A 23,783-nucleotide genomic window follows, 5' to 3' on the forward strand; every position below is an offset into this window, starting at 1 on the left:
TGCGTGGTCCCATGGTGTTTATACTTGCGTACTATTGTTTGTACAGATGAACGTGGTACCTTCAAGCGTTTGGAAATTGCTCCCAAGGTTGAATCAGACTTGTGGAGGTCTACAACATTTTTTCTGATGTCTTGGCTGATTTATTTTGATTTTCCCATGATGTCAAGCAAAGAGGCACTGAGTTTGAAGGTAGGCCTTGAAATACATCCAGAGGTACACCTCCAATTTACTCAAATGATGTCAATTAGCCTATCAGAAGCTTCTAAAGCCATGACATCATTTTCTGGAATTTTCCAAGCTGTTGAAAGGCACAGTCAACTTAGTGTATGTAAACTTCTGACCCACTGGAATTGTGATGCAGTAAATTCTAAGTGAAATAATCTGTCATTAAACAATTGTTGGAAAATTTACTTGTGTCATGCACAAAGCAGATGTCCTAACCGACTTGCCAAAACTATAGTTTGTTAACAAGAAATTTGTGGCGTGGTTGAAAAAACGATTTTTAATGACTCCAACCTAAGTGTATGTAAACTTCCGACTTCAACTGTAAATGCAATGGTTCAAATTCAGTCCATCCCTAGTCATCCACCACCTTTTTACTAAGTTCAACAAACTAGATGATGATATGAACCTCAGACATCTGGCATTTCCACTGTGATCTTCACATTGGTGAGCAGAGTGCAGATGAGATCTGTGATATCTGTGTTATTGGACTTCTGCTGGCAGGCTTTTATTCTTAGTGACCCTATTGTATGAGCAACAGCACCACAGATCAATTGTATGAAGCTAGGATTTTGCTGCCCATATTCAGAGGGGTCACAGGGCACAGACCACGTTCTCCTTATTTTCAGCCTGTCACAGACAGGTCAGAAAACTCCATTCTACACCTACACACAGTCTCAGTCATGGTGCACTTATTTCTAAATAACACATTCACCTAATCTCCAGCAGATATGCTGTTTGCTATCATGTTGAACCAAGGACAGTTGTTCATGTAACTCCCATGAATTGCCATTGAGAATGAAAGTAATGGGTTAAGTAAGCCTGATTTAGAAAGGCATTAGTGTGTCAACTCAAGTAACTACTTCTCTGTTCTTACAAATGAATTAACAATATTACTTTCACCTTTACATAACTTTTAGGAGACAATCTTACATCAAGTGAAGTCATAGCTGTTGTCTCAATTCATACATTTTGGGGCAGGAGGGTGGCACATAAACACAAAAAGTAATGTGGTCACTGGCCACCCACTCAAATTCATTGTTCTCTTAAACAGTCATTCCATGGCACAATACAAAGAAACACTGAATAATGCCTTCCTCCCTTCAGGCACTTCCCTGATGAGGAGCGGGTGGTTATTGAAATAAAAGCTTTGCCGCCTACAGTCCCAACAAGAGCACTCATGGAGAGTGTGCCCATGCCCAGCAAACCCCAGATGGCACAGATCAACAGTCACTGACTCATCAATCATAATCAGGTGTGGCACAAACATAAAACATGATGACCACTCCACAGAATGTGACAAGTAGACAAACAGAAAAGATGACAAAAGAGCAGGTGGACATGGACATAACTCCAGCTACATGGAGTTTACCTGTTAACTGGAAGGCTGGAAACCAGATTAGTCATTTTTCTGTGCATAAGTCTGTACATTGTTGTCTCAGTTTTACTTCAGTTCTTACAACCGACTGTCACCATAAAGGTGTTGAGAGAGAGAGCCATATGATCACATCACATTGTGGAACCTACTGTATATATCGGTAGGCCAACATGCATGAACACTAGATGGCACTACAAGGTCAAGCTGATGCTGCCAACTTACTCCTCAGTCGCATCAATTGTTCCATTTTCTGTGAAGAGGAAGAACTGAAAAGGAATAAAACACAAAATGCACATGGTTGATTTGATTCACGCATCCAGATTCATTATTCCTATTTATAATATATTCATCAAAGGAACAACACTCAGCATGTCCAGGGGGCACGGTAAGTAAACACAGTGGGTGGTGTCACACATGATGGGAGAGACATTAAACACCAAACCAAAACAGCAATAACAAACAACAACCAACAAGGACTATCATGATAGATAATTGGCGGAAAGATTCGCATGAAAAGGTTTTCAATGCCACTAGAAATCCTCTTTGCCATCTAATGACAAAATTGCTATGTGCCCCATTGACAGTAGCCTATTCCTTAAAGCAGGTAATTTGATGACAACATTCTATCTGTTAGCTCCTTTATCTTGCCTTTCCATGGATTTACACTATGCACATAGCAGATTCTTTGGACCAGACAGATGGTGGTGTTTATACACAGACAATTGGACAGCGATTTCCCTGCTCTGTTTCTCTCTGTGTCTATCTGCCATGTGGAGTGGGCATTTAGATCATTTATTCTGGTCAGACTGACTGGGGACTTAAGAGCAACAACAGTAGCATCCACGGCCCTTGCATAATCTTCCATTTGGTTACACAGCTGTCGACACTGTCAATCATTGCACTATATTTCAACCCAACCTGTTGTATGACAACAACTTATTTGCAGTATAGTACTGTAATCAATGTGTGTATTTATAGAGGAACAATATACATCTAGACTGGAGCGCTGATGCCCCATATACTGCCCCTGAGACAGGCATACTTTATATTTATGACAGGTTTTCAAAGTCAACACTGCAAAGAAGAACAAAAAAAGTATTCTCCTAGCTATGAGACATGTTCAATAGCCACATGCTGTCTGTCAGCCTGATATTAATTGTATGGTAAGTCAATAGATTGGTCTGAATAAACATTTATGTGGAAAAAGCAATAGGAAAGTCGCAGAAGCAGCTCTAATATTAAAATCTAAATACTTGATTTTTGTAAACCAGCATTAAACTTTCTTACTTACTCAACTATGTAAGGCGCACATGGCCACAGACCATTTTGTCGGCTACATTTATTCTCTGGGTTGTGGCAAAGGCAATGGGCAGGCAGTAATGTTATTGGAGATCGCAGTGCAGACTGTAGTACTATATATTTGCGGCCCTGTTGGGAGCAGATGAAGACATCAGTCCCTATGGCTGAGGCTGCTGTCAGATCCATCACAGCCACTCCTCAAGGAGAGCCTCGGCTGCCAATGCAAAACATCACAATGACCACAGTGACTGACAGTCTCCGTACTATGTCAAATCCTCACCGGCCTGGAATGACCTTTTTGGCTATAAATGGAGTATTCAATAAATGAATAATATGTCTAGCTTGTACTGAATCTGAATTTTGGGACTATGATCAACAGATTGGACCAAAGCATGTCTATACATGTGCCCGTCAAACAAACACCTGACACATATGTTGGTATTAGTAACACTGACAGTTCAGTCCTTTTAGTATTTCCACATCAGTGTTATCGACTATGACAGGCAGTGGTTAGAGACAATCAACACTTCCTGGTAAATTACACACCTTTATCAAGGCCTTCTGTTGCTTTCGCTATTAATCAATTCTCTTCAGACTCAGAATAATACAGAAGAGCAAAAAACTGTAATTTATCAATAAAAACATTCCAGCGTTATGTGATGCTATTCCTTCTATATCATAGAGATACAGACTTAGAACTACTGCTTTTTCCAATACTTCCATTCAGAGCAGAATGAATGAGCGATTCATCCCACTTCATTTGAGTAGCCAAAGGACCTTCAGGGGTAAATCAAGCTTTACACTCATGTCAGATGCACAGAAGATATTTCAAGGAGAGGAACTCAAATAGCAGCCCTTGTATGAAAGGTCCACCAACACATTTCTATACTGTACATGGAGCGAACATTTAATCAAACTGAGTAAAAGGATGAAAACACAGCATGCATACTCTCTACCAATGGAGACTGGTGAGAGGAGCTTTAGGAGGATGGGCTCATTATTATGGCTGGAATGGAATCAATGGAACGGAGTCAAGCATGTGTTTTCAATGTGTTTGATACCGTTCCAATTATTCCATTCCAGCCATTACAATGAGCCCATCCTATTATAGCCCCTTCCAGCAGCCGCCACTGCTCTCTAGCCCAATATTTTGCCCAAACCCAAGCCTGAGTCCATATCAGATGTGGTGAATTTAAAATAGGTAATTGTACAGAGTCAATTTGCCAGTCTTTGTCTCATATGATGCTGATACTTGGTGAATTGTCAGATTGGAAAGGAAGTTTCCTAAGGACTATTATTCTATTCTATTCTCAAAGGACTGAAAACTTTTGTAGTCTGGCTATGTCTGCAGCTGAAAAGATGTACTGTTTAACTTTTGTGGGATAATGAGGATCCTGCTCTACTTTTCACTGGATAAATTAGATCCATTCCTGAACTTACTTATTTAAGAGGTAGCCCAGAGCTATTTCCGCCAAGTCAGAACCATGGCTGAATAACTGCATATTACCCACTACCGTGTAGGCTAGAACTACCAATGTAATTTGCATTGTGAAAAATAATTTTTAATTACAGATGTCAAACAGTTTTTCTTAGCTTGTTTTACATTTTTTTTAAACTTCCTTTTCAACAGTGTTTGGATTCAGTCATATTGAACTAAAATCCTCCAGAAGGGCACACAATACTGGGATGTCAATATTTCAGTGAGCAGATTCATGGAGAGGTGTTGTTCTAATAATACAAAGTACATTCTTACCAGTCTACCTCAGTGGTGTGTTGCCGTGTCCTCAGGGTCTGCTGGTAGGCCAAGTAAAGTGTTCCTTGTTCTAAAGCTTGACAGATCTACCTTGATGTCAGCATACCAATGAAAATGCACTCTGCCATGGGAACATAGACACAGAGTGAGGAGATAAAATAACAAAACAAACCTCCAAACACTCATGAGATGAAACCAATTGTTTTCGAGAGCTGAAACGGAACTATCCTGAAGGGCTTCCTTCCTATCAAGAATTCCTTCATAAGATCTGATTAAGCCAGCGTGTAAACAACAGCTAAGTAATTAGCAAAGTCATAGTCTCTGGTGATGAGCTGAGCCATAGACAGACCTGTGACTGTTTACCTTTTCATTGGGATTGGAGGGATTGATGTTGTACCCAGTCATTCACCTAGTCAATCACTGTTACAATGTGAGAGCACGGCTAATTAGAGTTATCTCTGTCAGTTCAGCAAAACCCAGCTCAGCTTTAGCATCAAATCATCTGCTGAATCCACTAAGCTACTATACACAACATGCCCTAAAAATTGCTGGAGGGACTGATAATCAGATTTAGATAATACTAATTTGATGCGCAGATGTAGATATGATGATGATGCATGATAATGGTTCCAATCCCCTGGTAGAGCTGCTATAGTCCCACAGTTATTGGATATCACTTTGATGGGCCTTTACTGCATCCAGAGGTCCTCTATAACCGTTCTCCTGAAGAGGACTTCACTTTAGTTTTATTGAGCCATAAAGAAAATCAATGTCTTCAATCTATATATAACCCGATATGACCACCTTGACGTATAGTCCATTAAAAAGTAGCAGTCTGAAGGGCCTGTAGGGATGATCACCGGAGGGTAACCCTGAGTGGTGTGGGAGCCGTCCTGTGAAATAGATCTAATCTCACTACAGTAAGAGCATTATGTTCAGGCCCTGCTGCTTTATCTGCTCTTCCTTTGCCCATTTCAGAAGCAGTGAAATGCCTATAGTTTTAATCTGCCAGCCTCTGCACTGCTTTGATGGTGCTCCCCTTCACATCCCATAATAAGCGGAGGCTGCACTGTGCTGAACAGCACAGCAGGTGCTCAGGGAGGGATCATCATCAGGATGTGTGGGGTTGCTTAAGAATTACTCCTAAAGTAAATCCATGTTACTGGCAGCTGCTACTTTCTTATCTGCTTAATCAAAATGTTCTACTTACTTACAGTATACCCAGGGCTTGATTTAATCTTTCAACGCCGTGCAATGTTACTCAGTACTGCATGCAACCATATGCAACATTTTGCAATGAATTAACATTAGCCCAATTCTGGGACAAAACTTGCATGCCACTGTTCAATAAAACTGAATAGGTTGAATTCAGAAGTGGTGACACACTTTATATCCATGGATACTAGCTGGAGGAAAAATGTTTCTGTAAATGGTTGTTCTTTGTTGAGTACATCAGACCTTTCCTGACAAAATAGCCCCCCGCTGTATGGCTGAGTGCCCGTGTGTCATTCCATAACATCACAGAGACCCAACCACACTGTCTGACAAGCTGGCACCTCCTACCCTGCCGTCAGCAGCCTGAACGTCTTTATGACAAAAGGCGCTATAAGCATGCAGCTGTGCTTTCCTCCACAGCTCTGACAGACAACAGGCTCATGACACAGCCGTGTGAAGCTTATCAAAGAGGAAATTAGAGGGGGAGGATAGTGTTTGCATGAGCTGTCCCTGCTAAGTAAACTGATGTTTTTAATTGCAATGTTTCTGACACCTCTCTTTGTGAACATATAGAATAAGCACAAAAGTGTAGGCTGAGGTGATGTCTGGCTGCGTTTAGACAGGCAGCCCAATTCTGATATATTTTTCACTAATTGGTCTTTGAAAAAGCTCTGAAAAATATCTGATGTCAAACAGATCTATTGTGATTGGTCAAAAGACCAATTAGTGGAAAAAATATAAAATTGGGCTACCTGTCTAAATGCAGCCTTTGTAGACTGAGAGGATAATGGACTAAAGAGTCTAGACTGATGGGTCGAAGCTGAAAAACGTGAAGTTGATCGATCCTTGTCGAGGGAAGAGTTAATTTTTTGTATATCACAAACCATGTTTCCATCCACAGTTTATTTTCGCGTAGTCATACCATATAAAAAAAAAATCCCAACAGCTGTGGAAACAGGAAGTTTCTGTACATTTTATAAATGTCAACATGGCGTGTGCTCCTCCCACTACGGCTCAGGAAACCCTGCAGTTTATTAGGCTACAGATTAAATAAATTATGATGACCTTCACATGGTGGTGAAAGTGCCCTGTATGAGCTTGATGCTCCTTTGCAATAAATGTTGATGGTCTTATTCTGGTGACATGATGATTAATCTCGCACTTATCCATAATAATCTCATCACGTACTATAGACGAACCTACCCACAGAGCCTACCTGCACTGTATCTGCGAGCTGTTGGCTAGAGCGCCAGTGTTGCCAACTCCTCAGTAAGGAAAGTAGCTATTAGCTTTCCTAAAAGTCGCTAGAAGTCGCTAAATGACGTCATCACCTAATTTGCATAATTGGCCATGTGCATGTAATTGTGATGGACGCTGTAGGAGAGAGGAATAACATCGTGGGAGAGACAAAAAGTGAGTAAAAAACACCCTAAATATGTTTAGAACTACAAATGAGCAAGCTGCAGAGAGTGGCACACACAGCGAATAAGAACCAGATATTTGTGGCCATACTCCTCTTTCAGAACTTTATGGACCCCATTGTTAATCCCCGTCATAACAGAGGCATTGTCAGTCCGTATCCCCAGGAGTTTCTCTTTTTTGAGACAACACTTCTCGAGGAAAGCCACAACAGCACGGGCTATAGATTTGGCATCTCCTCCCTCCAACTCAACAAGCCCCAGAAATGTTGATACAATTGTCTGCTTGGTGTCACTAAAGTACCTTATCACAACCCCCAGGTACTTAGAAACGCTTACATCCGTGGACTCATCGAGGAGGAGGCTGAAACGCTGGTCACCCACATCTGCGACCAACTTTTTCAGAAAGTATGGTGCTAGAACACCATTAATCATTTCTGTGCACTTTGTCCTGTACATTTTGAAGTGGGTAGCAGCATTGGAGTCTGAGAAAGCAGCACTACATGCTTCTCCAATGTGATCACATGCCAGCATGGAACAATGTTCAGCGATAGCTAATGCCATAGCTAATGCCATTTTTTTTAACCATAAGTGGCAGCTTGTTTTGGGTGGAACTGTTATAAGGCTTTGCCTTTTGAGTATGTTTTGAGTTGTCATGTGTTTTTTTACATCACAAAGTTTGGCGTAGAAATCAGCCTTACAATACAGGCAGTATGCCCGTGTATCATCTCCAATAAATGGCTTCAACCAGCCTTTGAATTCAGGGTTTGATTCCCACTGCTTTCTGTATTTTTGAGTGTACAGTTTAGACTGAGACATGATGAGCTAGCCAGCTAGATGTTTAGCTTATGTCACAGAGAGGTACACACACAGTGGACAAGGTGTGTATGTGACTGAGGCTGTGTGAGTCAAATGCAGTGATTTATTTTTGTGCAGTGATTTATTTTAGACAAAGAACATTTTACATTTACATCCCACCCTGAATGTAAGCCAGGGAGGGATCAGCCAGCGGCGGCTTCCCGCATGCACGATTCATTTGCAGTCTGGACGCGGAGGGGTGAACATCTCCTGCTCTGACTGCAGCTGGGAGGGACTGCTGTGCGAGGACTGGGCCGCCTGTGAGTGCTTTGGGACTGGGGTGGGGCCCACGGCCGCACCCGCTGCTCGTTGAGAAGAGTAAGAACGACACTAATATTCGCATGAAAATCTGTTGCCAATTGGATGGAAACCTAGCTAGTCCTCTCTCCACTGGGATTCTCTGCCTTAAACCCTAATACAGGGGCTGAGTCACTGGCTTACTGGTGCTCTTCCATGCCGTCCCTAAGAGGGGTGCGTCACTTGAGTGGGTTGAGTTACTGACGTGATCTTCCTGTCTGGGTTGGCGCACCCCCTTGGGTTCGAAGCCATGAGGGAGATCTTCGTGGGCTATACTCGGCCTTGACTCAGGACAGTAAGTTGGTGGTTGAAGATATCCCTCTAGTATGGGGGCTGTGCTTTGGCAAAGTGGGTGGGGTTACAGTTGAAGTCGGAAGTTTACATACACCTTATCCAAATACATTTAAACTCAGTTTTTCACAATTCCTGATATTTAATCCTAGTAAAAATTCCCTGTCTTAGGTCAGTTAGGATCACAACTTTATTTTAGTATTAGTATTAGTATTTAGTATTAGTATTTGGTAGCATTGCCTTTAAATTGTTGGGTCAAACGTTTCGGGTAGCCTTCCACAAATTAAGATCCTACAGCTGTATGGCATGATATGAAGAAGTGTGTAAGAATGGCAGTGCCAAACCATACATAGAGAATATCAACCAATAACAGAAACATGTGTCAATCTCATCAACCTCTTATACGAAAGATCTCCCCTGAAAATATCTACTCTAATGTTGATTAAAATTAAGCCTCCCATAAACTGGAGGACATTCTTTCAATCCTTCAAATGCACTTATTTCAAAATAACATGTTCACCTAACCTCTAGCAGATAGGCTGTTTGCATCTACAACCAGGGAATATCTTTGGGGAGGGGTCTGAGTTATCTCTCGAGCTGTAGCCACATCCCAGGGGGCCCCGTGTTAGACACCTCAATAACAGAAGGAACATTGGTGGGAGTGGAGCGACAATAGAGTGAGCAACATTTGGAGCCAGCCAGCAGAGGAGCAGTGTGTCATTAATACCCGTGTCTTGTCCTAGGACTCACAGACTAATTGCTCTCACTATGGGGAAACAAGGCATTCCGGTGTCACCAAAGGCCACACTCCCTGTGACATAATCTGTGCAATTAGGCCTGCCCTCGGGCAGGTAGATACTGGTCTAGAGGTTGACTGGCTGCCAGCGGAATAATGATAAGACGTTTCATATTCTGCCAGAGTTCCTGCTCCCCTTGGGATTTGTGTATGGGAGACCGCACTTCATTTGACCCTTCTTTCCATCAAGTATATTTTCATAGCTTACAAAACCCTCTGTTATGACTATACAGTACATACAGTTGAAGTCGGAAGTTTACATACACCTCAGCCAAATACATTTAAACTCAGTTTTTCGCAATTCCTGACATTTAATCCAAGTAAAAATTCCCTGTCTTAGGTCAGTTAGGATCACCACTTTATTTTAAGAATGTGAAATGTCAGAATACTAGCAGAGAGAATGATTCATTTCAGCGTTTATTTCTTTCACCACATTCCCAATGGGTCAGAAGTTTACATACACTCAATTAGTATTTGGTAGCATTGCCTTTAAATTGTTTAACTTGGGTAAAACGTTTTGGGTTTTGTAGGCCTCCTTGCTCGCACCCACTTTTTCAGTTCTGCCCACAAATTTTCTCTAGAATTGAGGTCAGGGCTTTGTGATGGCCACTCCAATACCTTGACTTTGCTGTCCCTAAGCCATTTTGCCACAACTTTGGAAGTATGCTTGGTGTCATTGTCCATTTGGAAGACCCATTTGCAACCAAGCATTTAAAAAAATATATATTTCACCTTTATTTAACCAGGTAGGCTAGTTGAGAACAAGTTCTCATTTACAACTGTGACCTGGCCAAGATAAAGCAAAGCAGTGTGACACAGACAACACAGAGTTACACATGGAGTAACAATAAACAAGCCAAAAACACAATAAACAAGTCAATGACCCAGTAGAAAAAAAGAAAGTCTATATACAGTGTGTGCAAAAGGCATGAGGAGGTAGGCAATAAATAGGCCATAGGAGCGAATAATTACAATTTAGCAGATTAACACTGGAGTGATAAATGAGCATATGATGATGTGCAAGTAGAAATACTGGTGTGCAACAGAGCAGAAAAATAAATAAAATAAAAACAGTATGGGGATGAGGTAGGTAGGTTGGGTGGGTGGGCAATTTACAGATGGACTATGTACAGCTGCAGCGATCAGTTAGCAGCTCAGGTAGCTGATGTTAGAAGTTGGTGAGGGAAATAAAAGTCTCCAACTTCAGCGATTTTTGCAATTCGTTCCAGTCACTGGCAGCAGAGAACTGTAAGGAAAGGTGGCCAAATGAGGTGTTGGCTTTGGGGATGATCAGTGAGATATTACCTGCTGGAACGTGTGCTATGGGTGGGTGTTGTTATCGTGACCAGTGAACTGAGATAAGGCGGAGATTTACCTAGCATAGACTTATAGACGACCTGGAGCCAGTGGGTCTGGCGACAAATATGTAGCGAGGGCCAGCCGACTAGAGCATACAGGTCGCAGTGGTGGGTGGTATAAGGTGATTTGGTAACAAAACGGATGGCACTGTGATAGACTGCATCCAGTTTGCCGAGTAGAGTAATGGAAGCTATTTTGTAGATGACATCGCCGAAGTCGAGGATCGGTAGGATAGTCAGTTTTACTAGGGTAAGTTTGGCGGCGTGAGTGAAGGAGGCTTTGTTGCGAAATAGAAATCCGATTCTAGATTTGATTTTGGATTGGAGATGTTTAATATGAGTCTGGAAGGAGAGTTTACACTCTAACCAGACACCTAGGTATTTATAGTTGTCCACATATTCTAGGTCGGAACCGTCCAGGCTGGTGATGCTAGCCGGGCAGGCAGGTGCGGGCAGCGAATGGTTGAAAAGCATGCATTTGGTTTTACTAGCATTTAAGAGGAGTTGGAGGCCACGGAAGGAGTGTTGTATGGCATTGAAGCTCGTTTGGAGGTTTGTTAGCACAGTGTCCAAGGAAGGGCCAGTTGTATACAGAATGGTAACGTCTGCGTAGAGGTGGATCAGGGAATCGCCCGCAGCAAGAGCGACATCATTGATATATACAGAGAAAAGAGTCCACCCGAGAATTGAACCCTGTGGTACCCCCAGAGAGACTGCCAGAGGTCCGGACAACATGCCCTCCAATTTGACACATTGAACTCTGTCTGCAAAGTAGTTGGTGATCCAGGCGAGGCAGTCATTCGAAAAACCAAGGCTATTGAGTCTTCCGATAAGAATACGGTGATTGACAGAGTCGAAGGCCTTGGCAAGGTTGATGAAGATGGTGCACAGTACTATCTTTTATCGATGGCGGTTATGATATCGTTTAGTACCTTGAGTGTGACTGAGGTGCACCCGTGACCGGCTCGTAAACCGGATTGCAGAGCGGAGAAGGTACGGTGGGATTCGAAATGGTCAGTGATCTGTTTATTAACTTGGCTTTTGAAGACTTTAGATAGGCAAGGCAGGATGGAAATATGTCTGTAACAGTTTGGGTCTAGGGTGTCACCCCCTTTGAAGAGGGGGATGACCGCGGCAGCTTTCCAATCTTTAGAAGCTCGGACAGGTTGAACAGGTTGGTAATAGGGGTTGCAACAATGGCGGCGGATAGTTTTAGAAAGAGAGGGTCCAGATTGTCTAGCCCAGCTGATTTGTACGGGTCCAGGTTTTGCAGCTCTTTCAGAACATCTGCTATCTGGATTTGGGTGAAGGAGAAGCTGGGGAGGCTTGGGCGGAGCTATTGGCCGGGGTTGGAGTAGCCAGGAGGAAGGCATGGCCAGCCGTTGAGAAATGCTTATTGAAATTTTTGATTATCATGGATTTCTCGGTGGTGACTGTGTTACCTAGCCTCAGTGCAGTTGGCAGCTGGGAGGAGATGCTCTTGTTCTCCAAGGAATTTACATTGTCCAAAAACGTTTTGGAGTTAGAGCTACAGGATGCAATTTTCTGCTTGAAAAAGCTAGCCTTTGCTTTCCTGACTGACTGCGTGTATTGGTTCCTGACTTCCCTGAACAGTTGCATATCACGGGGACTTTTCGATGCTATTGCAGTCCGCCACAGGATGTTTTTGTGCTGGTCAAGGGCAGTCAGGTCTGGAGTGAACCAAGGGCTATATCTGTTCTTAGTTCTGCATTTTTTGAATGGGGCATGCTTATCTAAAATGGTGAGGAAATTACTTTTAAAGAATGACCAGGCATCCTCGACTGACAGGTCAGGTCGACAGGCCAGGTCGATTAGAAAGGCCTGCTCGCAGAAGTGTTTTAGGGAGCGTTTGACAGTGATGAGGGGTGGTCGTTTGACCGCAGACCCATAGCGGATACAGGCAATGAGGCAGTGATCGCTGAGATCCTGATTAAAAACAGCAGAGGTGTATTTGGAGGGCAAGTTGGTCAGGATAATGTCTATGAGGGTGCCCATGTTTACAGATTTAGGGTTGTACCTGGTGGGTTCCTTGATGGTTTGTGTGAGATTGAGGGCATCTAGCTTAGATTGTAGGACTGCCGGGGTGTTAAGCATATCCCAGTTTAGGTCACCTAACATAATGAACTCTGAGGCTAGATGGGGGGGCGATCAATTTACAAATGATGTCCAGGGCACAGCTGGGATTGGAGGGGGGTCAATAGCAGGCGGCAATAGTGAGAGACTTATTTCTGGAGAGATTCATTTTTTTAATTAGAAGTTCGAACTGTTTGGGTATAGACCTGGCTGATGTCTTGCGATGTTGCTTCAATATATCCACAGAATTTTCCTTCCTCATGATGCCATCTACTTTGTGATGTGCACCAGTCCCTCCTGCAGCAAAGCACCCCCACAACGTGATGCTGCCACCCCCGTGCTTCACGGTTGGGATGGTGTTCTTCGGCTTGCAAGCCTCCCCCCTTTTCCTTTAAACATAATTATGGTCATTATGGCCAAACAGTTCTATTTTTGTTTCATCAGAGCAAAGGACATTTCTCAGAAAAGTACGATCTTTGTCCCCATGTGCAGTTGAAAACTGTAGTCTGGCTTTTTTATGGCGGTTTTGGAGCAGTGGCTTCTTCCTTGCTGACCGGCCTTTCAGGTTTTGTCAATATAGGACTCGTTTTACTGTGGATATAGATATTTTTGTACCTGTTTCTTCCAGCATCTTCACAAGGTCCTTTGCTGTTGTTCTGGGATTGATTTGCACTTTTTGCACCAAAGTACGTTCATCACCTTCCTGAGCGGTATGACGGCTGCGTGGTCCCATACTTGCATACTATTGTTTGTACAGATGAACATGGTACCTTCAGGCGTTTGGAAATTGCTCCCAAGTATGAACCAGACTTGTGGAGGTCTACAACATTTTTTCTGAGGTCTTGGCTCATTTTTTTTTATTTTCCCATGATGTCAAGAAAAGAGGCACTGAATTTGAAGGTAGGCCTTGAAATACATCCACAAGTACACCTCCAATTGACTCAAATGATGTCAATTAGCCTATCAGAAGCTTCTAAAGCCATGACATAATTTTCTGGGATTTTCCAAGCTGTTGAAAGACACAGTCAACTTAGTGTATGTAAACTTCTGACCCACTGGAATTGTGATACAGTGAATTCTAAGTGAAATAATCTGTCTGTAAACAATTGTTGGAAAAATTACTTGTGTCATGCACAAAGTAGATGTCCTAACCAACTTGCCAAAACTATAGTTTGTTAACAAGAAATTTGTGGAGTGGTTGAAAAACATATTTTAATGACTCCAACCTAAGTGTATGTAAACTTCAACTGTATATCCTGCCTGTTTGGCCTTGTCCAGGGGTAATGTCGGACGGGGCCACAGTGTGTGGCGGATGAATCAGAATTAGTTGGGTAACATAGATAATTAAGATGTTTTATTAGAATAATATGCTTATGTGAGATACTTGTCATTAGAATGTATCCTTTGGACTCTGGTGTCTTTCAGTTGCACTTTTCCCTTAGCTGGGGCTCAGTTACTTGGGGCCCAGAAAGGGGAGAGGTCAGACTTGTCTTTGACATATCTCTGTTGCTATGCAGAATATCAGACAGAGAGGAGGACAAAATGGAACATTGTCTTCATATGTGAATGTGTCTTTACCTATTCTTAAACCATGTGAAGAGATGGCATGATTAATGGGGAACCAATTATTTGTCTCCACAATGTCTGTGCGCAAGTCACTCCCCTCAGTGAGCTTGTCCAGGAGTGGAGTCAAGTGGGGGTTTACTTGAGATGGGAGTATCTAGAGTTGTCAATTGATTTATGCCATTGGATGAGATGGTGTTTTTGTATTATGAAGTACCAGGAACGAGATTAGAACCTCGTCATTAGGGACCAAACTGAATGATAATTTATAGCGAATGTTATCTGGTTAAGGGATACTCCTTTCTTAAGTATAAGGTCCCTTTGTGAACAGTTCCTAAGATCTGTTGTTCGTCATGTACGTTGAGAGGGATGGGTCTTGGGTATAAAAGATCTTTGTACATTTGTGTAATCACTTTTCAATGGTTCATTGAAGGTCAAGTGCTTTTGCAAAAGCATCTTAATTATTAAAGATGTAGTTTTAAGTATAACTGACTTGTGTGTGAAGTTTGTAACTCTCCTCATTTGGTAATGCAGAAATTAGCCACCACAAGTGTCTCCCGAGCCCCTCCTTTCTCAGCTTCCAGTATTTATGCTGCAATAGTTTATGTGTCGGGGGGGCTGTTATATCTGAAGTATTTCTCCTGTTTTATCCGGTGTCCTGTGTGAATTTAAGTATGCTCTCTCTAATTCTCTCTCTTTCTCTCAGAGGACCTGAGCCATAGGCCCATGCCTCAGGACTACCTGGCCTGATGACTCCTTGCTGTCCCCAGTCCACCTGGTCGTGCTGCTGCTCCAGTTTCAACTGTTCTGCCTGCGGATGTGCTGCCTTGTCCCAGACCTGCTGGTTTCAACTCTCTAGAGACAGCAGGAGCGGAGATACTCTGAATGATCGGCTATGAAAAGCCAATTGACATTTACTCCTGAGGTGCTGACCTGTTGCACCCTCTACAACCACTGTGATTATTATTATTTGACCCTGCTGGTCATCTATGAACATTTGGACATCTTGGCCATGTTCTGTTATAATCTCCACCCGGCACAGCCAGAAGAGGACTGGCCACCCCTCATAGCCTGGTTCCTCTCTAGGTTTCTTCCTAGGTTCCGGTCTTTCTAGGGAGTTTTCCTAGCCACTGTGCTTCTACACCTGCATTGCTTGCTGTTTGGAGTTTTAGGCTGGGTTTCTGTACAGCACTTTGTGACATCAGCTGATGTAAGAAGGGCTTTATAAATAAATGTGAATGCTTGATTGATGAGTGAGGCTGTAATAGGATCTTAGCAGACATGATAATGTCGGAAAAACAGGAGAAGAAAAGGAATAGATAAAGAACCTTTAATCCACATATTTGCCATTATTTTATTCATGGTCTTAATTGCTCATTCAAGATAATTGGAGAGATATGAAAGGGTGACATAAATAGTATGGCCTTCACAGCAGAGCACAACTACAGAAGTTCAACGTCTAGATTTCTGATCCCGAAATAGTGCCAATAAATGAATACATCAGTGGGTAGTGCACAGTTATTCTGACTTGGTCTAGTCCACCTTTATTATTGACAAGAAAAAGCTTGCCAGATTTTTGGTTCAAACAAACCGATCCTTCCCATTAAAAATCACTCCATATTACAGTTCTGAGAAATAGGCTACAACTTCGTCGTCCTTGGAACGACACAGTGCTGCTTCTCTGAAAGAAAACAGATCTCCAGATTTCCAGGAAGCTATTGCTTCATTAGCACTCTCTCTGTCAGTGAATTCAAATGTTTAATCATGTGTTGGCATGGTTATGTGTCTCATGTCAAGTAAGTAGCTGCAGGCTTAAAGAAACATTAAATCATATAATTTGCATATCAACCAAAATAAAAGCATGTTGATAGAAAAATGTGTCTCTCATGTACAGTCCCTATAGAAAGTCTACACCCCTTGAACGTTTTTTTTCACATTTTGTGGGATTGAAATATATTTAATTGTATTTTTTTGGTCATTGATCTACACAAAATATTCCATCATGACAAAGCGAAAATATTTTTTTTTAAATCACAAAATGTAAATAACTAAAATATAATTGTTGCATAGGTTTTCACACTCTTGTTTAGGCAAGCCTGTCACGACTTCTGCCGAGGTCGGTCCCTCTCCTTGTTCGGGGCGGCGTTCGGCGGTCAAGGTCACCGGCCTGTTTTGTCTTTGTCTTACATACCTGGTTTCAATCCCCCAATTACCTGTTCATTATTTAACCCTCTGTTCCCCCATGTTTGTTTGTGAGTGATTGTTTCTATGTAGGTAGGTCCGTTACTGTGGGCTCTGTTTTTGTATTTGCATTTATTATATGTTGAGTAAAGTATGTTTATTTACTCTTATCTGCTGTCCTGCGCCTGACTCCTATACACCAGCTACACATAGACCTCCTGACAGAATCCCTCACCCGAAAGAATGGAGTCAGCAGGAGCAGACGCCCTCCCTTCAGAGATAGAGGAGCGCGTTCAGCAGCACGTGGCCATATTGCAACATCTGGGCACCACCATGGATTGCGTGCTGCAGAAGATGGATCGTTAGGAGAGAGGAGGAGGTCGTCCAGCGCCTCCACCAGCCCCACTACAGACATTTACATTTTACATTTTAGTCATTCAGCAGACGCTCTTATCCAGAGCGACTTACAGTAGTGAATGCATACATTTAATTTAATTTCATGCATTTTTTTGTACTGGCCCCCCGTGGGAATCGAACCTACAACCCTGGCGTTGCACACACCATGCTGGCGTTGCAAACACCATGCTCTACCAACTGAGCCACAGGTCCCACTGTCCACCCCTCCTTCACCCGGTTCCAGCGGGATCCGGCTCGCGCTCCCAAGGGAGTATGATGGAACGGCTGCCGGATGCCAGGGGTTCCTACTCCAGCTTGAGCTCTACCTGGCGACCGTTACCCGGCTCCTTTGGGACGTGAGAGCGTGTCTGAACTCGTCTCCTGCCTCTCAGGCAAAGCCTTGGAGTGGGCCACTACGCAGAGTTCACCCGCCGCTTTCGGGCAGTGTTCGACCACCCGCCTGAGGGTCGAGCGGCGGGTGAACGACTGTTCCACCTAAGGCAGGGGATGAGGAGCGCACAGGATTTTGCATTGGACTTCCGGACCCTGGCTGCCAGCGCGGGATGGAAAGACAGGGCCCTGATAGATCACTACCTGTCTGACTTGGCCTCAAATTGGAATAAATACGGTGTGGGAAATAAGTGATATTCAGTGAAGCCTCTTGCAGAGTTTAATTCCCATGTAGGCAGCTTCTCAAATCTGCCTCTCCTTTTCCATGCCACACTAAATGACTAATTAACACAAAGGCCTTATGCTTTATTTCCTAATCACAAACATTTTGGGGGATTTTCACTTATTTATAAACAATATAAAATGATTTTATGTACACGACAAAGTCACTCAACTATTCACAAAATACAAATTAAACATACCATTAGTCAAAGACCAAGTACTTATTTTCACATTTGAAAGCACCAATAGAGTTTAGCAAGTTTCATAATAAATATGGACTATATTTTCAGATTTTGGCCAGACACCATACATTCCAGGTCATGAATCTCAAGAGATCACCACCAGCAGGTTTCACTCTCAACATTTACCATAATAACAAGTCTAAAGGAAGTTCTAAATAGTATAAGAGAGCTGCCCAATATCATACAATGTAGTGCGGACAGTAGCACAGTGATGGTTTTGCATAGTCTTAGCCACTTTTTTTTAATAAGGGACCATGAATTGGGAGGTGACCCTGGTGATATGAGAAGCTAAGTCAAAGGGAGGGAAAGGGTAACGCTGACAGACATGAGTGTGGTGGTGACCTTTATACACTGGAGCTGTTTAATGACCTTTCTCAGGAGATGAAATTCAATGACTTAAAGGTTTACCTTGCAAGGCTGCTACGTATACACCGGGCCTTTGATATACAAGATATAGGTGTACAGAGTAGATGGCCTGAAGACCATCAAAGCACTTGTAAACATTTCCTTGTGAAGTTCACCTAACACATTTTATTGTTTGATGGCAAAATTTCAATTTCAATCAATGATTTTTATTTTTTTGACATTTAAGTGCAATATATTGGCGGGCTGTAGACAACCTGCAGATCAAATTGTAGCACCATGTAAAATACTGATAATGCAAATACAAACAAGGTGGCGGGTGACATGGCTGGACGAGGGCTACATTCTGATGGATTTACCAACTAAAACAATAACTCAACTAAAAAAGTGGAGCATGAAATTCTGACAACACAGTGTGACAGTAAAATGTAAAACAAAAAATGAATCTATAAAAAAAAGAAACATTCCAGCATGGACCAAATACTGTCAATTGGGGATGAATACAATTTCAAAGAATTATGTTTGAGTTCAACAAAAAATAAGATTCCAAATAACTTGAAATGCATAGTGATGGTGAGGAAGATAGATGTTTCAAAGCCCTGTCAAACACCAAACTATGGTCTGACAGCACTCCCATGTCTCCTTGCCACACTTTGTTTTTAAATATAACCTGATACCACTATCTCAATACAAGCAGCTCTCCTAAATGTCCTTCAGGTGTTTGTCGTTGAAACTTACCAGATTTATCATTGAATAATGTGAGTGAGTACCATGTCTATGAGAAGCCTAATCCCTCAGAAGAGGGTGTCACTGGCCAGGGTGATCAGGGTGCAGGTTGACGACACACTGGAGCAGCGCTCCTGGAGGGTGTTGTTATTGTCCCAGACTACAGTCTGTGAGCTGGCTGTGCAGCCCAGGGCCTTGGCCAAATCTGGGCACACTGAGACACAGCCGCTGGAAGAGCAGGCAGAACTTTCTACGTAAGCTGCGGTTGATCCAGAAGTAGAAGATGCATTTGAGGAAACCGTTGGCGGTTGGCAGCCACACCACCACAAACTCCACCCACTCCGTAACTATGTTGCCCAAGATGGCTGGTGGAAGAGAGAACAGAAAAATACATAAAAAGGGACAGCATAGGCTATGAAATAAAACCGACTATGCACAAGCATAGTCAGTCGAAGTCTATGTCCCTTCTTCAGTGATTGTCAACAGTACTACTTGTAGCAGGAGTGGGAACTATGGACGGGACTCTTCAATCAAGTGTTTGTTGTCATTCAATGAGAGACGATTCGTTTTCATGCACATTATTTCACTTGAGAAATACTGCACCAAACATAGTTATATGTGAAATTGCACGACTAAGATCTCCTAGCCAAGTTAGGGTTAGAAAACAGAACCTAGGATGCGGGGCCTTTAGGCAAAAACATTTACAAAGAACCAAATGTCCATTGTCAATCACGAACGTTGAATAAAATGTGAACTTACTCTGCCGATTGTCCGTGGTGTTGGTTCTGTTGGAGTCGAAATTTGAGAAACTATCCACAGACAAGTATTATTACAGACTTCAAACTGTGGGACAATCAAGATGCGTTTGCTACTGACCCAAGTCAGGTGTACAAGGATATGCACGTTGATGCATGCATACTAACCAAAGTCTTGCAGGTGTTTACATGGTTTTCCGCATGTGTCAGGTAATATATATTTCAGCAGCAATACCAGCGGTCTAAAAAGTCAGGTAAATAACACTTTCCTGTGTATAATTTGTCTCAGAAGTTCACCACTGAATGACCAACTATACTGACAACCAGTATGGTAAAATGTAAATGTCATTTTATTCAAGATTCTTGCTTGTAAGGAAACGTTTCCTGTTCACTCTACTTAGTTTCAGGCTGTATACCAGAAGCTGCCGGTATCAAATCAAATTTATTTATAAAGCCCTTCTTACATCAGCTGATATCTCAAAGTGCTGTACAGAAACCCAGCCTAAAACCCCAAACAGCAAGCAGGTGTAGAAGCACGGTGGCTAGGAAAAACTCCCTAGAAAGGCCAAACCTAGGAAGAAACCTAGAGAGGAACCAGGCTATGAGGGGTGGCCAATCCTCTTCTGGCTGTGCCGGGTGGAGATTATAACAGAACATGGCCAAGATGTTCAAATGTTCATAAATGACCAGCATGGTCAAATAATAATAATCACAGTAGTTGTCGAGGGTGCAACAAGTCAGCACCTCAAGAGTAAATGTCAGTTGGCTTTTCATAGCCGATCATTGAGAGTATCTCCACCGCTCCTGAAGTCTCTAGAGAGTTGAAAACAGCATGTCTGGGACAGGTAGCACGTCCGGTGAACAGGTCAGGGTTCCATAGCCGCAGGCAGAACAGTTGAAACTGGAGCAGCAGCACGGCCAGGTGGACTAGGGACAGCAAGGAGTCATCATGCCAGGTAGTCCTGAGGCATGGTCCTAGGGCTCAGGTCCTCAGAGAGAGAGAAAGAAAGAAAGAGAGAAAGAGAGAATTAGAGAGAGCATACTTAAATTCACACAGGACACCGGATAAGACAGGAGAAATACTCCAGATATAACAGACTGACCCTAGCCCCCCGACACATAAACTACTGCAGCATAAATACTGGAGGCTGAGACAGGAGGGGTCAGGAGACACTGTGGCCCCATCCGATGATACCCCCAGACAGGGCCAAACAGGAAGGATATAACCCCACCCACTTTGCCAAAGCACAGCCCCCACACCACTAGAGGGATATCTTCAACCACCAACTTACCATCCTGAGACGAAGTATAGCGCACAAAGATCTCTTCCACGGCACAACCCAAGGGGGGACGCCAACCCAGACAGGAAGACCCCGTTAGTGACTCAACCCACTCAAGTGACGCACCCCTCCTAGGGACGGCATGGAAGAACACCAATAAGCCAGTGACTCAGCCCCTGTAATAGGGTTAGAGGCAGAGAATCCCAGTGGAGAGAGGGGAACCGGCCAGGCAGAGACAGCAAGAGCGGTTCGTTGCTCCAGAGCCTTTCTGTTCACCTTCACACTCCTGGCCCAGACTACATTCAATCATAGGACCTACTGAAGAGATGAGTCTTCAGTAAAGACTTAAAGGTTGAGACCGAGCCTCTCAACCCATCTCTCACATGGGTAGGCAGACCATTCCATAATAATGGAGCTCTATAGGAGAAAGCCCTGCCTCCAGCTGTTTGCTTAGAAATTCTAGGGACAATTAGGAGGCCTGCGTCTTGTGACCGTAGCGTACATGTAGGTATGTACGGCAGGACCAAATCGGAAAGATAGGTAGGAGCAAGCCCATGTAATGTTTTGTAGGTTAGCAGTAAAACCTTGAAATCAGCCCTTGCCTTAACAGGAAGCCAGTGTAGGGAGGCTAGCACTGGAGTAAAATGATCACATTTTTTGGTTCTAGTCAGGATTCTAGCAGCCGTATTTAGCACTAACTGAAGTTTATTTAGTGCTTTATCCGGGTAGCCGGAAAGTAGAGCATTGCAGTAGTCCAACCTAGAAGTAACAAAAGCATGGATTCATTTTTCTGCATCATTTTTGGACAGAAAGTTTCTGATTTTTGCAATGTTACGTAGATGGAAAAAAGCTGTCCTTGAAACAGTCTTGATATGTTCTTCAAAAGAGAGATCGGGGTCCAGAGTAACGCCGAGGTCCTTCACAGTTTTATTTGAGATGACTGTACAACCATCAAGATTAATTGTCAGATTCAACAGAAGATCTCTTTGTTTTTTGGGACCTAGAACAAGCGTCTCTGTTTTGTCAGAGTTTAAAAGTAGAACGTTTGCAGCCATCCACTTCCTTATGTCTGAAACACAGGCTTCTAGCGAGGGCAATTTTGGGGCTTCACCATGTTTCATTGAAATGTACAGCTGTGTGGCATCCGCATAGCAGTGAAATTTAACATTATGTTTTCGAATGACATCCCCAAGAGGTAAAATATATAGTGAAAACAATAGTGGTCCTAAAACGGAACCTTGAGGAACACCGAAATGTACAGTTGACTTGTCAGAGGACAAACCATTCACAGAGACAAACTGATATCTTTCCGACAGATAAGATCTAAACCAGGCCAGAACTTGTCCGTGTAGACCAATTTGGGTTTCCAATATCTCCAAAATAATGTGGTGATCGATGGTATCAAAAGCAGCACTAAGATCTAGGAGCACGAGGACAGATGCAGAGCCACGGTCTGACACCATTAAAAGATAATTTACCAGTCTGATTCAGCATCAGTCTGTATCAGTCTGATTCAGCAGCCTACACCAGCCATCTTACACCCAGCACATTGGCATTTCAACTTTACAGCCTTGTTGCCTACATTTGTTACGGGCATTTTCCTGAGCTCGTTTAGAAGGGTGATGAGTGACTTTGGGAAAAACATGCAACCTGTCTTAATTTTAGATGTTCCATCAACAAGTTGTAAACCAACTGGTTCTTTCTATAGGCCTACTCACCATTATAGATAATTGCCGCCATGCACGGCGTCCAACATGTGTAGTAGACAGTCATCACAGGGACAAGCACCCTGGATGCTATGGGTCTGTTGTGACGACCCAGGTGTTGTGAGCGCATCTTTACTCGCTGTCTCATTGCAGCAAACCAAAGGCGCAGGTTTGCGCAAGTCATGACGATTGAACAAGGAAAGAAGATGAGGCATGTCAACGTTAATGTATGATGGACTGCAAACCAGTGACGCTGTAGAAAAGTGGACCTCAATTATCCCGTTAGGAAAAGATATGGGCACAAGTAAAAATGTAGGAAAACACCATGCAAAGGCGACCAGAAGCAGCATTCTTCTCCTTGTCATCAGTGATGAGTATTCCAGCGGGTAAAACACTGCAATGTATCTTTCTAGACTTATTGTAGCCAGTGTGTACATGCAAGTCGAATAGATCGTTGCATTGAAGAAAGCCACAATGTGACAGAGGGAGTCTGGGCCTTCACTGTAGTCTTTCGCAAGACTGATGCACAGATTCAAGAGCGTGATTATCAGTCCAAATGTCGAATCAGCACCGGTGAGTGAGAGTAAAAAGTATCGAGAGTTCCTTGACCAGCCGGACACCGATGAAGAAATCACCATAATAACTGCAATATTCCCCAACGTGATCATCGCTGCTAAAACTGATATTTTGACAATTTTCCATTCTAGAAGCATGTGCGTATCTGTGCTGGTTAGATTGATGTCCTCGGACAAATTGAGTGTTGCAAACATTGTCCTCAACTCTGGCATTAGTTTGTTACTTCCTCTTCTCAATTCTTCTACAGGCAGAGTCAGGTGAGGACCACCTAAGCACAGGCAGAGATGAGCTACATGGGGGAGTGGATTGGGGAGGAAGAGAGCGAGGACATGAACCTAAACAGC

General features: G+C 43.0%; 1 pseudogene; it reads right to left on the minus strand.

The window, feature by feature from the left end:
- Positions 1-19,190: 19,190 nt before the first annotated feature.
- On the minus strand, positions 19,191-23,576 carry LOC115167620 (probable G-protein coupled receptor 21; annotated as a pseudogene).
- Positions 23,577-23,783: the final 207 nt, after the last annotated feature.

This window comes from Salmo trutta, chromosome 29 (assembly GCF_901001165.1).
Source record: "Salmo trutta chromosome 29, fSalTru1.1, whole genome shotgun sequence".
Classification (NCBI taxonomy): domain Eukaryota; kingdom Metazoa; phylum Chordata; class Actinopteri; order Salmoniformes; family Salmonidae; genus Salmo; species Salmo trutta.